Consider the following 6,901-nt stretch of genomic DNA (forward strand, 5'->3'; position numbering starts at 1 on the left):
GACCAATACCGAAAGTTATGCCTATTTACGGTATGATTGCTTATGAATGTGGCCTCATCACTAAACAATATTCTGTTCCGGTTCCGTGTCTAGTTTATTCATCATATTTGCACAAAACTCAACTCAACGATCAAAGTCATCTTCAAAGTCAAGCTCTTGTAATAATTGAACTTTAAAAGGTTTTTTTTTAATTCCCGACGAGGATTTGTTTTTTGCAACATTATTCTTTTCCCAAAGATAAATGGGGATTTTCTACGTAATATTGCATTACATCTAATCTTTTAACTTCATGAATTGTGGGAGCCTATCTGAACTTGGCCAGTTTTTAACACCGTGTGCCTCATTGAAGCGGTTGTACTATCCTCGACACTGCACACTTTTTAATAGGAATGATGCGGTCTGGAAACTCATCATTGAATAGGTTTACAACATCACTGTATGATCTCAAACGATCTCATCATCAAAACAGTCACCCTCTATATCAAACTCTGAAAATTCTATGCTGATAAAAATAAAACAACACCTACAATAAAGGTCTAAGTTGACGTGGGTTCATTATTTTAAGGATAACATCCCAACCGTAGTATTGAAATGTGAAATATAAACAGCTGAGCATTGATGGACAGCTGAGCGTACGTTGGCAGTGCTTGCGATTGCAATATTTTGTAATGTTGTGTTTTGTGTCGATGTGGTATTGAATAAATGTCGTTAATAACTATTGATATTCTGGTCGTTGGTGACATGACTGACAGCCAGATAATCATACAGAAAGAAATTTTTACATCCCCCTGACATATAGAAATCAGTGTGCCAGTCTACTGAATGACAGGATACAATGACGCTCAGCCAAAAATATGAGTATACATGCGCCGAAATGGAGCTCCTTCTTGTCTATGTATAAATGAAGATTCATATAAAATTTAAAGCATATAAAAAAGATATTTTTAGAAATATCTTGCGGATGGATAGGGTACTTGTGTTACCATGCCACATCTAAAAATTTCATATGATTGTACACAGTTTGCTTACAAATTTATTTCTTCTGCGATTTTCCCGTCACTGTACGGTTAACCGCAATAGTAATTTAAAAGTGATCGCTATAAATCAATAACCATATTTAAGTCAATTCGTTTTCGATATATTGTGCGGTCATACAGACATACAGAAATTACATTTTCGTCCTTCTTAGATGAGTGGCTTCGGCACTGTCAATCGAATTCCTCATAGTGCATGTTTCGAGCTGAAGTTGTCAAAATCTAGTATTAGTGTTTTCATTTTAACTTTAATTTGAACGTTGGGTAACGTGGTTTGATTAACCATTTAATAATAATTAGAAACCTCAACCTGTTTCCGACAGAAGTAGAAATATGAATGACAGTTACATTATTTCAGTTTATGTACATGAGTGAAAATATATTTTGAATACATAAACAAGAAATGGGAATCATAACCAGAAATGTATGTCTTAAAAATATTTCTTATATTTTATAAATACAACTGTTACCAGACTTTAAATATAGTTCAATAATATACACGTATAATAAACAAAATATTTACATATAATACTTGTACAAAGTATTTAGGTACCCTTATACCAGATGTTAGGACTAAACTCGGCACAGACGCAGCGCCTTCATGCCTACCGGGCCAGGAGTTGACTGATTGACCCTGTTTCGTTTTAAAGCGCTTGTTTGGGACGGAGGGGCGTTGAGACAATGATCAGTTGAGTAAACGCCCTAGAATGTCTTATTTGAGGTTAGATGCATTATAGGGTCTTTGCGTCAACGACCCCTTAATGCATATATTTCAACTTATTCTGAAACTAGGTTGTTGATTCTACGAACCTTTTTCTACTTTTCAACTTTTAATTTATATTTGGGCCGTTGATACAAAGATCCGTAGTGTAAACGGCCCAATTAAATGAATTAGATAAAAATAATGGAAAAAAGGTCGTTGTGTCAACGAACCCATTTGTAGTTCTATCCTTATATTCTGTATAAGGGTCGTTGTGACAAAGAACCTTTTGATTGGAATTTTAGTTTTCTTTGTAAATCGGGTCGTTGTCACAACGCTTCGTAGAGTAAAAGACCCTCTGTTATTTGTTATTTTTTCAGAAAGGGTCGTTGAGTCAACGATTAGTAGTGTAAAAGACCCAACACTAATATTGCAAATATAAAAATAGGGTCGTTGAGACAACGATTCGTAGAGTAAAAGAGCTGCCCCCGTTTTATCAGCATCGAAGATCATCATCTGGGACGAATGCACAATGGCGCATAAACGTGCATTGGAAGCACTTAAGCGAACATTGCAAGATCTACGTAATGACTCGAGATGCTTTGGAGGAGCAATGATTTTATTGTCTGGCGATTTCGGCCAAACATTGCCAGTAATTCCCAGATCGACTGCTGTCAACGAAATAAACGCTTGCCTCAAATCATCGAATCTATGGCGCTATGTTAAGAAACTTCAGCTGACATCAAACATGAGAGTTGCATTGCTGAACGATACATCTGCTGAAGATTTCTCTGAGCAATTGCTGACAATCGGTAATGGTCACGTCGACTGTCGACGAATCGAGCGGATTGATTTCATTTCCTCCGAATTTCTGTAACTTTGTCTCAACTCATCGAAAGGCGAACTCATCAACAAAGTATTTCCAAACATCATTACTAACCTCAAAAATAATGAATGGTTGAGTGAGCGGACAATTTTGGCAGCTAATAATAAAGATGTAGATGACTTAAACTATATAATTCAGAATGAGATCATTGGTACACTGTATTCTTTCAAATATATTGACTGTGTAACAAATGAAGATGATGCCCCTAACTATCCAATTGAATTTTTAAACTCCTTGGATGTACCTGGCTTACCACCGCACAATTTACGACTAAAGATTGGTTCTGTAGTAATCATGCTTCGAAACTTAAACCAACCAAAACTGTGCAACGGAACACGTTTGGTGGTAAGTAAATTTATGAACAATTTGATTTACGCCACAATACTCAAAGGAAAATTCAAAGGTGAGGGAGTTCTCATTCCGAGGATCCCGATGATCCCAACCGACATGCCTTTTGAGTTTAAACGGCTTCAATTTCCGATCCGTCTTGCATTCACAATGACTGTAAATAAGTCACAAGGCCAATCGTTGAAAGTTTGTAGTCTTAATCTCGTATATCCATGTTTTCCCATGGCCAATTATACGTGGCATGTTCACGGGTCGGAAGACCTTCCGCGTTCTTTGTTTTCGCGCCTAATAAAAAAAACAAAAAATTTACTTTATCACAAGGTGCTATAATAAATGGTGAATAAATAATCATTGAATGATTATATTTGTTTTATTTACAATTATCCTAATTTAAAAAGTAAAAAATGTGATCATATGATATTGCCTTTAACGCAGAACTAAAACTGCCGGGTCAGCTAGTATTTATATATTTTCCAGATCGGGGGGAAACAATGAAAAATATATTACTGCACCTGAATACATAAGAATAAAAGCAGATTACAAGCACTGGAAATACACGTACTTCGACTGAATTCAGATCTCTGTATGTGTTTATCTTTTTGTTCTTGTCAACAAACTCAACTAAGGCGTCTGAGATATAATTCATTCAAACTAGAACTGCTCCACAAAATCCAGAAGTTAGTTCTAGTTCGAGTTTTTTTTATTTTAAATTTCTTCAACATTAACATTGAAACAAAAGTGTAGGCCTACCTTTAATATGCCTAGATCCGACTAAAAGTTATAGGGCTGCATAACATTCTCTGTACATTATAAGAACCACACAACCTTTGATTTTAGGATTCCTTCCCACTGACTTAAAATAAAATTTTTAATTAAAATATTATTTAATTATATAGAATACTTCGAGTTATTTTACTGATATTTATAAAGATTGTTTTACACTCCGACTTTGGGCTCCAAAACACTTAAACTTACAAGTCCAATTATTTTGAAATGGATGGAGATTGAAATATCTTCCAGTAACCACAAGTTATCTTAGGAGTGTTTATTATTGCATTTTAAAAGTATATGCAGGCGACGTTCCTGTTATTCAATAGGTTATCGCGTGCAACGCCATGAGTATCTGCTCAGTGTTTCATTATCTGTATCTCTATCTGTACCCTATTATCGCTGTTGGTTGTTGGAGTTGGTTCATTCTATTGGAAATCCTTAAGCTGTCGACATCATGCCGATGTATGGTTTAGCTCTTAAGTAAGTTAATAAGTATGTTGACAATGTATAATCTAAATGTAAAATTGTTAGGAAAATTCTGCTTATCGGTTTCCAAAATACTTATTTTGATGTGATGTAGTGCATGAAAAATAACTACAACAAACCATGTAATAACAAAATCCATGCATTTAGCACAATTTATTGGCAACACAATGATCATTGTGTGATCACGGAGAGCTCGAGTCGAGATTGCACTGTGTAGAAGGGTCAGCTCATAGAGTTCTGTAATCCAAGCTGGCTTGGCCATTAACTATGGCAATCAACCGGCACGTCCCTGAGGGTTGACATTCCTAATTAGTTTGCAAAACAAATAGTTTTATTATATTATTACATTGTGGCTTTATTTGATGGGAAAGGACTTGTTGAAAAAGATAGATTCCACAAACAAACTTGGTGCTATTCTGTCATCTCCTGGATCTAGTATTGGCTCAATCTCCACCAATGAGTTGGTGTGTCTTTTCAGATGAAAGCAATGAGTGAGATTAACTTATCCTTAAATTAGTTGAACATTTAATTAATAACTAATAATATAAACGGTAATGTTGGTATAAAGCGACAATTTGTACTTTAGGTTTATATTGCAGGCTATGTAAAATATTAGCTGTTATAGGATGTTTAAATTATTTGATTAATAATTATTATTCAATTGGTTGTTTTGTTTCTACTCTTGCTATTTACAAGGAAATTAAGTTCATTAGCAAACAATCTGTGTTAATAATGTGGTGTATTTATTTTGTACTTCAATACGTAATATTCGTGAAAAGGGTTCATTTATTTTGTCCAGTGTATATGCAGTTTTTTACATTAAATTTATAAAATGTATACTGTTTATAAATTTCAGTTTTTAAACTTTTCATACAGTTTTATGTGATTTTCAACTTTTAAATAAGAGAAAAATAATAAAAACTTTTCCTAAAAAACACTTGAAAAATATAGGTATAATACTAGAAAAAGATTTGATTCTATAAATGATTTTCAAAATATTTTTGGGGAGTCACCCTTGAAACCCCCCTCTCCACGACAGCCGTTCCTCTTTTTCCAACATTAGTTGGTCACTTTGAGATGGAAGTTTCAAGATGATTTCATTATCAATAGCTAACTGGAATTTATTTATATCTGAGGTGTATCTTATTATTATTATTATTGACTAATATAATAGATCTTTATGGAGCACACCTTCTTACAAAGTTTCTTCCATGTAGTTAAAAATTGAAATCATTTATACAATTCAATGTATTATTATCAAATGTTCGCCCCTCTATCCAATCCTAAATAATACAAGAGTAGTGATAATAACGACAATTTTGCTTTATTTAATATTTTGAGCACTCATACGTAGTATACACAAAGTGATCTAATTTAGTAGTTTCCAATTAGCATGTACATTATTCAAATATTTAGTTTATGGTAATAAAATTAATCATGTCTTATTGATTGATTAATAGGCAGCTCAGCCACCTCCGGAAGTGGTTGAAAACAGTAACTACTACAAGACGAAGAATTTGTTTGAGGACTATCTTACACCTGATGTCCTGGACTGTGACATCGTAATCTGCACCGTTCTTACATCTATGAAGTAAGTTATATTTTAGGTCAGCATTTAGAATAATGCTGTAAGCCAAACCAGCTATAATGAAATATTTGTACACTTAACTCAACGTAGGATTCTGGTTTGGATCTTACACTAATCTACTTTTAATTATCTACTTCTATTTTATGAGCTCTTGGGAAGAGATTCTATCCCCCTAATCCTCCTTAGGTACATTACTGCACAGTAAAATATGTTTTATGTACGTACGTCTTTTATCTACCTATACTTTAGTTGTTTTTTATTGTTTTTTATGTAAAGTACAATTTATTTGAATTAATTTTCTGAGTTGTTTCCATACTTGAGTAATTATTGTTGTTTGTTAATCTTTATTTTTATTTTTTATGTTTTGGATATTTATAACTTGTTATATCTTTGGATACTTATTATTTATTATCAAATTTGTGTATACCTATTTTGTTACTTTATGTAAATTTTTCATCTGATTTTATTAATTTAATTTTCCGCTGTATTCTACCATCTATGCTTGTCTTTGTAAATTGGCTGCTGCCGTTGGAAATAAATAAATAGATAAATAGTACGTATTATTAAATATTTTGTTCTATAACTAATATTAATTGCAAAATCCTTTACTGTTACTCCTATTGAGAAATAACCAAGGGATAATTGAACCCTTTAGGTATTAATGATTTATTTAATGTTTTAGTTTTCCATATCTGGAGAATGAGATACAAATTAGTCAAATTTCAGCTTTCCCTGATGCTGGGAAGTAGGAATATTAGTTATTTTGTGAGAATTTAGCCTTTTAAAGCTATAGGAAAAAACCTTTACATAAGTTACAAAGTGTTATATGAGACACACAAAAAGATCAATCAAAGATTTAAGATCAACACCATGAAAGAATAGTCTATTAATCCCAATTTAATCTTTTTGCAGTAATAACACGATAAAATGAAAAACGTCTATTGTACATTCCATTGTAGAAATATGTTTTGTTACTTAAAATTAAGATTTAAATTTTACGTATTATTGTAATATTTGAATTTGGTTACAGACTGGCAAGCATCACCAGACTGCAGTTTGGTTATTTATACATTGATGAGAGTGGCCAG

Source organism: Homalodisca vitripennis, chromosome 3 (genome assembly GCF_021130785.1).
Source record: "Homalodisca vitripennis isolate AUS2020 chromosome 3, UT_GWSS_2.1, whole genome shotgun sequence".
Taxonomy (NCBI): Eukaryota; Metazoa; Arthropoda; class Insecta; order Hemiptera; family Cicadellidae; genus Homalodisca; species Homalodisca vitripennis.